Source organism: Schistocerca piceifrons, chromosome 4 (assembly GCF_021461385.2).
Source record: "Schistocerca piceifrons isolate TAMUIC-IGC-003096 chromosome 4, iqSchPice1.1, whole genome shotgun sequence".
Classification (NCBI taxonomy): Eukaryota; Metazoa; Arthropoda; class Insecta; order Orthoptera; family Acrididae; genus Schistocerca; species Schistocerca piceifrons.
In genome coordinates this window covers 577,124,714-577,135,095 of record NC_060141.1, presented here as the reverse complement: position 1 = coordinate 577,135,095, position 10,382 = coordinate 577,124,714, and the positions used below count along the sequence as shown (strand labels likewise).

Genomic DNA, 10,382 nt, shown 5'->3' with positions numbered 1-10,382 from the left:
TTCCGTTGCAGCTGCGATAAGGTGTGTTATTACTGGGAAATTCGCTAGGTGCAAACTGTGTTTTCAGAGGGCAGAAAAAAATCAATCGGATGGATTCAAGGATTGAGTCCGAGAGAGTCCTGTAAGAAACATTTTAGTCGTCTCAGTGTAACGACAGTCGCAAGTTTCTCTGTGTATAGTTGCTTCATGTGTCTCAAAGAAAATTTACAGAAAATTTATCCCGAAAATTAAAGTACATTTAGACAAGAAACAATTGTATGTTAAACCTGTCATTTTGAATATCGTCACTGACCCCTAGTAATTCCAAACACCTTAGTCTTAAGATATATGATAAACTGCCACAATCAGCAAAAATACTCTCTTTAAGTAAATTAGGATAGTATTAGAGTTTTGGTTTAAAAATAGGGTATACTATTCAGTGGAGGAATACCTTGGTACCAACTTGAGGGACGAAACCCTAATTACTACAAAGTGAAGAGTATCATAGCTGTATAGTTACTCAAGTCATATATGTAATAATAATTCACTTATTTATATTACATATAAAATGTAGCTATTCCACATATAGCTAATGTGAAACTGGAAGAAAGTGTGTGTAGGCTACTTCTGTAATCAAAATGCAGGTATGTAGTAAGATATATTACTAAAATGTAAATTATCATTATTTCATAAGTGCCTTAAAATTATGTATTTAACTAAAAAGTACAGGCACATGTATAATTTTTGGGTTGTCGTGCCCACTCGTCTCTTATATGGTGCTTAAAGGATGCTGCTTTCTCAGGTAGCTAAACAGCAATTCAAGCAACTCACATTAATGGTTTTTATTACAATGAAGTAGATTGACAATAAGTAGCTTTGGGTCTCAAGCAATTGACAACATGAAAATAGTCAATGTCCTTCAAGGTATACAATGTCTGTCCAAATAATTCACACAAGTTCATGTGGCTTACAAGTAATGGCTCTTCTAGTGCCTCTCCTCTAGTGGGTGGTTTCTAGTCTGCATCTGTTAGTGCCGGTCTGCTAGTGCGCATCTTCTACTGTCTGGCCGAGGCTGGCAGGAGTGGTGCTTATAGTCTCTTCGGATAGAGTCCACTCCTGTTGTGGTGCAGTCCTAGTCAGTGTACTATTGGCTGACGTCGTCTCACAGTCTTCTCTGCTCTTGGGTTCTTCATCTTCGTGCCAGCGCTTGTCATTACGCCGGAACACTCCGCCCATGAAAGTGACAGAATGTCGTCACGTAGCGAGTGCGACCACAGCGGGGGAGGCAGGAGTGTGAGTGCATCGCAGGACTGAAAGGTGTGGCTGCAGGGGACGTCAAGTTTCTGGTCGTACCCTGCCATCCGGCCTTCGCTCTGGCAGAAATGTCCCCTTGGAAACAACCATAACGGGACACGTCCACCTCCTGACACCATAAACCAGATGAAGAAGGCGGTGACTGCAGCAGTGTGGGTGGGTCCAGCTCCATCGGTAGGATGAGAGGAGGCGAAAGCTCCATTTCCATGGGGTCATCCTGCAGTGTCATGATGACACCCTCTGGTGGTTGCTGTGGCTACACTGTCCTCTGGATCCGTGAATCTGGGGGAAGAGCCACCGAAAGATCATCTTGCACATGATGGAGGCGAAGTTGATTTTGATGTCAGCAAGCCATCTGGACCTGAAATAAGAAACATTCAAGTGCCAAGTCGACAGACAATCTCGCCTCATGTTCATCATCTACTGCCGCTAAAAACCCATAATAGACAATATAATGCAGTGCGAAGTGCTACTTGCGGCATTTCTTTGGCACTGGATGCTGAGGAGGGTGGAGCTGTTAGACCTGTGTCCGATGGCGGTGGCTGTGAAGCAATTCCGCTGGTGATGGTCCATCTCATGGGTGCAAACGATAGGAGGTGAGAAACAGTTGCAAAGCTTGATCCATAGTGTGTGCGGAGCGAAGTTTTGCCATCTGCTGCTTGAAGATTCTGACAAAATGTTCCGCTTCACTATTTGGCTGCGGATGGAATAGTGCACTGCTTCGAAGCTGTATGGCACTGCGTTCACAGAAAGTTTCAAATTCATTTGATGTGAACTGAGGCCGTTGACTGCCACTATAACGTCAGGTAACCCTTCAAGGCAAAAAATAGAGGACAACACCTGAATTGTGCTACGTGATGTCATCGATTTCGTTGGCACAGCAAAAAGAAACTTGCTGTACAAGTCAACCCCAATCAACCAACTAGTGTTCCAAAAAAGTCCTGCAAAGTCTATGTGCACATATTGCCATGACTCCTTACCCTCTCCCTTAAAACCCACATCCTTTCGTCTTTCCCTCTCCTTCCCTCTTTCCTGATGAGGCAACAGTTTGTTGCGAAAGCTTGAATTTCATGTATATGTTTGTGTTTGTTTGTGTGTCTATCGACCTGCCAGCACTTTCGTTCGGTAAGTCACATCATCTGTGTTTTTAGATATATTGCCATGGTAATTGTGACTTAGGCCAAGGAGATAATTTTTGTGCTGACACAGACTGATTTTCCACACATGCGTGACACTGTGATGTCATCTCTTCTATTTGGGTGTCCATACCCTGCCAAGTACAGTGTCGACATGGTAACTGTTTCGTACGAACAATCCCCCCAATATCCTTGGTGAAGTAACTGCAACACTTCATTTTGCAAAGCTGTAGGGATCAACACACGTGACAGTCCACTGTCATTTTCTACAAAAACCACATCGAGGCTATGCCGATGGGCAAAGTATCAGCGCACTACAGAGTTCTTTATGCTGTGCAAGGAATGAGGCCAGGATGTATTTTAGAAAATGTTCAAATCTGGATCAGCTTCTGTGACCTGTGCAATTTTCCTGTAGTTCAGCGGAAAAGATTGAAGCAATACAGAATCATGAGCATCAATGTAACAAGAAGATGCAGCAAAAGCGTCAATGTGTGTGTCGGGCCAATCGGAAGATGTGGAAGTGCGTCCGCATTACCATGTTCAGCTGTCAGACGATACACAATCTCGTACTGGTATTGAGACAACAGCAAAGCCCATCTTTGCAATTTGTTGGCAGTTTGTACAGGAACCAGTTTCGTTGGATTAAACAAGGACTGAAAAGGCTTGTGATCTATTACTAAGTAGAATTTTCTACCATGCAAATAGTGGTGGAGGGTTGACCAAAGGGTCCAATCCCATCCGTCGGATTTGACCAGCGACGTAAGGCTATTGTGGTGTGTGACATCATAGTGGTGCAGAGTTTGGTTTGTGAGTGTGGCATGTTTGTAGGTGTCATTATGTTGCGGTTCGTGGTGCCCTCTGGTGGTGTGTTAGGGGTTTCCTGTTGTGTGGTGTAATGGGTTCCGTTTGGTCTTACTGATTATAGTGTCTGGTTGGCGTTTTGGCTATGTTTTGAGTGGAACTGGTTTCAGTGAGTTAACGATTTAGTGGTTTTGTGTGAAAGTTATTGCAGCGCTGTTCGCTGTAGGTCGTGTGTTAATGTGAATAAATTAATTTGTTGTTGCTCTTGTTAGGTATGGATATGACCGGTAAAATAAATAGTATACAACTCCACGCTATTATGGGTGCGACTCAGCTGGAGCTGATCAAATTTCTACAGCTTTTTGGGTTGATTGCGGAGGTGGTTAAGTCCACTGTCTGTCGGAATGAAATGACAATGGCAAAAGTTCTGGCATCTCGGACCAGGGACGCTTTTTCTTCTTACAGGGGGGTTGGGTGAGAGGGGGTACAATCATTTAGTTGTTAACCACAGTTTAGAGTTTAAAAATTATGGGGGACTTGTATGAATACTATAGAGGGGATGTGGGAGGCCGTTAAGTCAGTTCTTGGGAAGGGGAAGAGGCGTTCTTCCAACCATCAGTCTCATTTAGATGAGTACTGTCGGTGGAAGAGTGTCCCTGAGGGCTATTGTTTTTTTCGTTTTTTTTTTAAGGGCTATTAATAAGATGTACAGGTCGAAGGTGGTTAGGGTGATTTGGGTGGGTGGCTGTGGGAGGGGGGGGTGGTTTAGTTGCTGATACTGTTTGACGGGGGGGGGGGTTGGTTTGTTATTTAGTTGTGGAGGATCTGCAGTTTTTGTTGAGTTGTAGTGTGTGATTGAGATTTTTTTTAAATTTTGTGTTTGGTTATTGTTTATGGGTATTTTATTCTGGGGTGAGGGGGGAGGTTGGATTGGGGGGGTGGGGTGTGGGTGGGTGGGTTGGGTCTTTCTTTTGGTTGTGTATTTTTTCGTTGGTTTGTGGTTTTTTTTGTGTGTGTGTGTGTGTGTGTGTGTGTGTGTGTGTGTGTGTGTGTGTGCCTGTGTGTGATTGTGGTGGCCGACCTATGTTGCATCACCAGAACTTTGTTGTGGTAAGTTTTTATTTTTGTTCTTAGTGTATTTGTTGTGTGTTGGGGTCGAGGAAGTGTTCCATCACAATGTGTGGTTGTGGCTGTCGGTGTTCCAGTAGTGGGAGTTCCTGTTGAGCAATATAGGTCAAGGGAAGTGTTTGATTCCAATTTGTGGTTACTGTATGTGTTCCGGTATCGAGACTTGCTGTTGAGTTATTTAGGTCAAGGGAAGTGTTTGATTCCAATTTGTGGGATGGGGAGCTGTTGTTGAGCTATATAGGTCAAGGGAAGAGTCCGATTCCAGAGGAAATTGTGTTTAGTGGAATTTGGGGAGTTTTGTGTTGTCGTTTTTTTTGTCGTTTTGTGTGGTTTGGTATGGGGGTGTGTGTCTAAATTTGTTTATATTTATTTTGTCCCCACCCAAAAAACCCCAATTTCCCACACTTGACCCGTTAGCGTCATTAGGTTTTTTGTGGAACGTGTGTGTGTTGGTTTTTCAATATATTTTCGTGTTTGTGGTCATTTTACGTTATTACATCATAGGCGCCATATGGGAGTCATAGTGTATGGTCGTTGCCACCATATTTGTGACGTCATGGGTCAAAGCAGATAGGTGGAATCGGACGCTTCTGTATTTCTGTGGTGGAATCTGATGACACCATAGACAATAACCAAAGCCTCTTTCACAGTTAGGGAATAGTTAACCTGAGCTCTGGACAATACTTTTGATTCAAAGCAATAGGCCTGTCTTCATCATCAGTTCTGTGCGAAAGCACTGCACTGATTCCGTAAGAGGAAGCGTCAACTTGCAATACAGCTGGTTTGTCAGGATCAAAGTAAACTAAGCATCGATCACTGAGCAATGCATCTTTAATTTGGAAAAGCTACTTGACACTCATCTGTCCAAACAAAGCAGACATTCTTTTGACGCAAGCGATGCAATGGAACCACGATTTGTGCAGCATTCGGTATGAACTGAATATAATAGTTCATTTTCCCTTAGACTGACTGCAATTCTGTGAATTTGCAAGGAACTGGCAAATCTCATATGGCTAACAAATGCGACTGAAGAGGATGTACACCTTGACTTTTTATGACGTGACCAAGATACTGCAATTCAGGTTTTAAAAAAATCACACTTGTCCAGTCTACACTTTAGTGCTGAATCGGACAACACACAAAAAAAGCACATAAATTTACACTATGTTCTTCAGGTGTATGAGATGCTACAGCAGTATCATCCAAATAGTTTGAACAGTTTTGTATTTGTGCAGTTAGCTGTTCCAAATAGCATTGGAAAATGGCAGGTGTGAAAGCACTGCCAAAAGGCAAATTCAAAACTTAAACAAGTCCAAATGAGTATTCACTACACACATTTTTTGAGATTCTTCATCGAGCGGTATTTGAAGAGACGCATCGCGCAAATCAATTTTTGAAAAGTAGCGTCCAGTGCCTAATGTGCCCATGAGATCCTCTGGTCGTGGCAATGGATTAGTATCAATTACAGTTTGTGGGGTGGCTGTAGACTTAAAGTCAACACAGAGGCGAATGTGACCTGAAGCTTTGGGGAGCAAAACCAGTGGACTTGGCCATTGGCTAGCTTATGTGGGTGCAATAGCTCCGCTGTCTTGCAATTCTTTAAGTTCATCTGCAACTTTACCCCATAATGCAATGGGAACAGCAAAATTTTGGCTAAGCATTGTCTTGATATGTGCAACAAAATTGTTAGTCTAGCCTAAACCTTCAGAAAAAAGTTCTGGGAATTCTTTTAGCAAACTAGCTTCACTGCCATTTTGCATGGAATGCAGACACTGACAACACACTATCCTGAATGTTAAAGCCAAACAGATCAAATGCATCAAGACCAAATATGTTCTCACACTCGCGTGATTTGAGCACCGTAAAAGTCACTGTTCACCTATGTGAGTGATACATGGCAGGCAGTGTACATTTTCTGAGAATGAGAATGGGAATGTCTTGTCCATTGTAAACCTTCAGTTGCATGCTAGTTTTAGACAGGGTGGGGAGCGTAACAGTTCACGTGTGTGACAATTTAGTAATGTGACGGAGGCATCCATGTCCAATTCAATTTCCTACAAAGAAGTAAATGAACAAATAGTTTGTTTGACTGGCGTAACACTGAAGAAACTGCTCATGTGCCAGTTTTGCTACTGCCTGTTGCAGACTTTTAATATATGGAATTAATGACATGGACCTTGTGACTAGATTTTTGTGAGTGGACCGAATCCTCATGTTGGTTCCGTTGCAAACATACCGATTGTACACGTCCTTTCCCACAACAAGCGTAACACAGAACTTGTCGGGAGGGGAAGTCTTGGCGTTTGTGACATGAATAACACCGAAGGCAAGACTTAATTCTGTTCGTCTGTGTAACAGTGTGAAGTGTTGTTCACTCATCGTGGCTAGTGCATGCTGCCACTGAATGGGCTGACTGCAAGCAAGGGACTCAGCCTGGCAAATAGCTGGTTGCTGAAATTTATCAGCCAACAGGGCAGAATCGTACTGATCTAGTATTTGCAGTACCTGCTGAAATGATGGATTGGAGTGTTTCAAAATCTGTTTTCTAAGTGTGACATCAGTTACATTGAATGTGATCGCATCATGCAACATGACATCTGAATATAAAGTGCCGCAGGCACATTTGATTTTGCATTTCCTTGTCATACCCTGCAAAAATGTTACCCACTTGTGATAAGTTTGTTCTGACCATTTTTTACAAGTAAAGAATTAATACCTAGCAGCTACCACATTCACTTGTTGTTCATAATAGTAGTTAGTGACTGTACCACTTATTCATAAGTAAGTTCATTTGGAGTGGCATTAAGAAATAACTTCTGAGTTAATCGGAACACTGCACTTTCTACCGTGGATAATAGATAGGTTTTCACAGTACCTGGTACATTGTGGGCAAGTATGTGTGCTTTGAGCTGTTGGAACCACTCGAGCCATTCCTTGTCTTCTTCACGAAACTGGTGAAAAGGCAGTGTAGCAGTAGGTGTTGCTGTAGCTGGTGCTTGTTTCGATGGACGCGCAGTGTTGGCAAGTAGCTGCTGCACTATCTTCAGTAGTGTAGATATCTGCTGTGTCTGGAACTGAAACACCTGCGTTAGCTGTGTGGCATCTAACATTTGCGGCTTTGGCACCTGAGGAGGGGGCAGGATGGAGGGGGGGGGGGGGAGTATTTTGGAAGACAGATGCAACAAACAGACAAAGCAAGCAAGCCAAAAAAAAAAAAAAAGACAAAAGTAAAGAAAATTTCTGCAATGCCCACCTGAAACCTCTGATTAGCAAAAACGACAAGAAACTGATAATGAAAGGAAATGCTGCTGCAAAGTAAAGACCAGAGAGAATTAAGGCTCCACCAAACACAAAACAAAATTCCGTGGCAGCGAGGCACTGAGTTTGTCATGTAACTTGTCACCAATGTGGCGTCCTGCCCACTTATTTCTTATATTGTGCCTAAAAGATGCTGATTTCTCGGGTAGTTAAACAACAATCCAAGCAAATCACATTAATGGTTTTTATTACAATAAAGTAGATTGACAATAATTAGCTTTGGGTCGCAAGCAATTGACAACATGCAAACTATCAATGTCCTTCACTATATACAATGTCCATGCGAATAAGTCACACGAGTTCATATGGATCATAAGTAATGGCTCTTCTAGTTTGGGTGGGTCTGTTTGTGCTGGTCTGCTAGTGTGCATCGTCAACTGTCTTGCCGAGGCTGGCAGGAGCGATGCTTGTATTCTCTTCAGATAGAGGCCATTCCTGTCATGGTGCGGTCATAGTAAGTGTACTATTGGCTGACATTGTCTCACAGGCTTCTCTGCTCTTGCATTCTTTGTCATCATGTCGGTGCTTGTCATTATGCCACGACAATTTTAAGTGACAAAGCCAGTTGCATGGTAAACATGGGAAGGCTTATAAGTAAATATCAAACGTTTGTCAAATAATGGAAAATTCAGGATGGATGTGTGGCTTCAGCTGCCAGAGACTGCAGTCTTGTGTGTGAGTTGCATTTACGTGAAAGTGTGTGTTGTCTATTTTTGGCAAAGGCCGAAAGCTTATTTGTGACAGTCTTTTTGTTGTGCCTATCTGCAACTCAGCATCTCCGCTATAGCATGAGTAGCAACTTTTCATAATATCAAACATTTAAATTATTTATTCCTAGCAATATACCTTTTTTTTTTTATCGAGGCTTATATTTCCGTGGATCTAAATTACTCCAAGCCATAGACAAGATGACTATTGGAGCAAGGTTGTGACTGATTCGACATACCCCCTTTCCCATAAACAAAAAATTGCATCTTTTATGGTGAAGCGACTGTTAATGGGTAATTGAGTCCCTAAAAAAATAGTGTTACATTCAATAACATGTTTCATTTGACATCGAGAATTGTATATACTGAGTGTAAATGCGTAACATTATGTTTTTTTACTGTCTGATAATTTTCATTTGGTAGTTTGCCACATTTGAAAGATTTATAACCCAAGGAGCTTGAAAGTACTGAACAACTTGAAATACAGATTCAGTCCCAGCTTGGTTGTTTATGCATATTTGTATCTCATCTAGGCTGATGTAGTTGAAAACCATATGTGTTACTCATAATCAGAAAAAAGAAAGAAAGACTAGCAAAAATGTTGAAGCTGGTGAGGGCTCCACTTGTTATCAGTTAGTAACTCGTGGTGTGTAATTTATAGGCCCTATATCCTTTAGTGAAGCCACAAGTACAAGACATTCTGGACATTTGTTTATTTCCCATTGAAGTAAAATTACTTGAAACAACTGTGAGTGACAATGGCATTTGGGAATTGCCCAAAGTTGGACTCCATCTACATACATATATTTCAAACCTCTGTGAAGTGCACAGCAGAGGGCTCTTAGCATTGCATTGCATGTTAGAATTTCTTCCCATTCCAGTTGCGTATGGAGCATGATAAGAATGACTGCTTAAATGCCTGTGTGTGTGTGCTGTAATTAATGTAATCTTATCTCCACTATCCCTGTGACAATGATATATAGAGACTGAACATTATCTTTGGCTTCATCAATGCTTTCGTGGAATTATTGGCACCTGTCTTCAAGAGTCTTGCCAAGTCATGCGTTTCTAACATTTCCATGATACTCTTCCTCACGTCAGACAAATCTGGGATCATTTGTGCCACCCTTGCTTGTATACATTCGTTGCACCCCAGTTAGTCCTATCTGATATGGGTCCAACACACTTGCACAATATTATGAGGTGGGACTCAAGATGGGATGAACAAGTGATCTGTAAGCTATTTCTTTTGTGGACTGCTTTTTCCATTATTCTGCCAATGAAATGAAATTTGCTACACATCTTTCCTTCAGGTAAACTTGTGGGGTCATTGAAATAGAATGATATATCCCTATAAATTGTTACACCCAGGTAAATTTACTTGTATGAGCTGACTGATTCCAATTGTGACTCATTGATGTTATGTTCATAGGATACTATTTATCTACATTTTGTAAAATGCATTCCTGGACACGTGAAAGAAGTTGCCAGTCTTTACATCACTTGTCAGAATTGGGCTGGATGTTTGTACATTTTTTTCAGATAGCACTTTTTAATATAGATAAATGCATATTTTGCAAAAAGTCCAAACTTACTATAGTCTTGTAAGTGAAGTCATTAATATACAGAAATGAACAAAAGCAGTCCCAACACACTTGCCTGGGGCACACCTCAAGTTACTTTTACTTCTGTAGATGACTGTCCATCCAAGATAACAAATGTTCTCCCTCCAAAAAATTCTCTGTCTAGTCACAGAATTTATTTGATACCCATTATACTCATACTTTTGTTATAATTATTGGTATTGCACAAAGCCAAATGCTTTTTGAAATTAAAGAAATACAGCATCCACTCGATTGCTTTGATTTGTGGCTTTCAGTATGTCATGTAAGAAAATCATAGGCATTTATTCTGTTTTGCATAATCAGTGTATTTGGACTTCATGCTGGATTGCATGAAGGTGGTCATTCTGTTCAAGATACCTCATTGGTCATTCTGT

The 10,382-nt window shown here is 41.5% G+C and overlaps 1 protein-coding gene across 2 annotated transcripts in view; it reads left to right on the top strand.

Moving 5' to 3' along the window:
* Window positions 1-10,382, top strand: part of LOC124794660 (CDAN1-interacting nuclease 1) — a 125,282-nt gene that overhangs the window by 391 nt on the left and 114,509 nt on the right. The gene's annotated exons all lie outside the window — the stretch shown is intronic.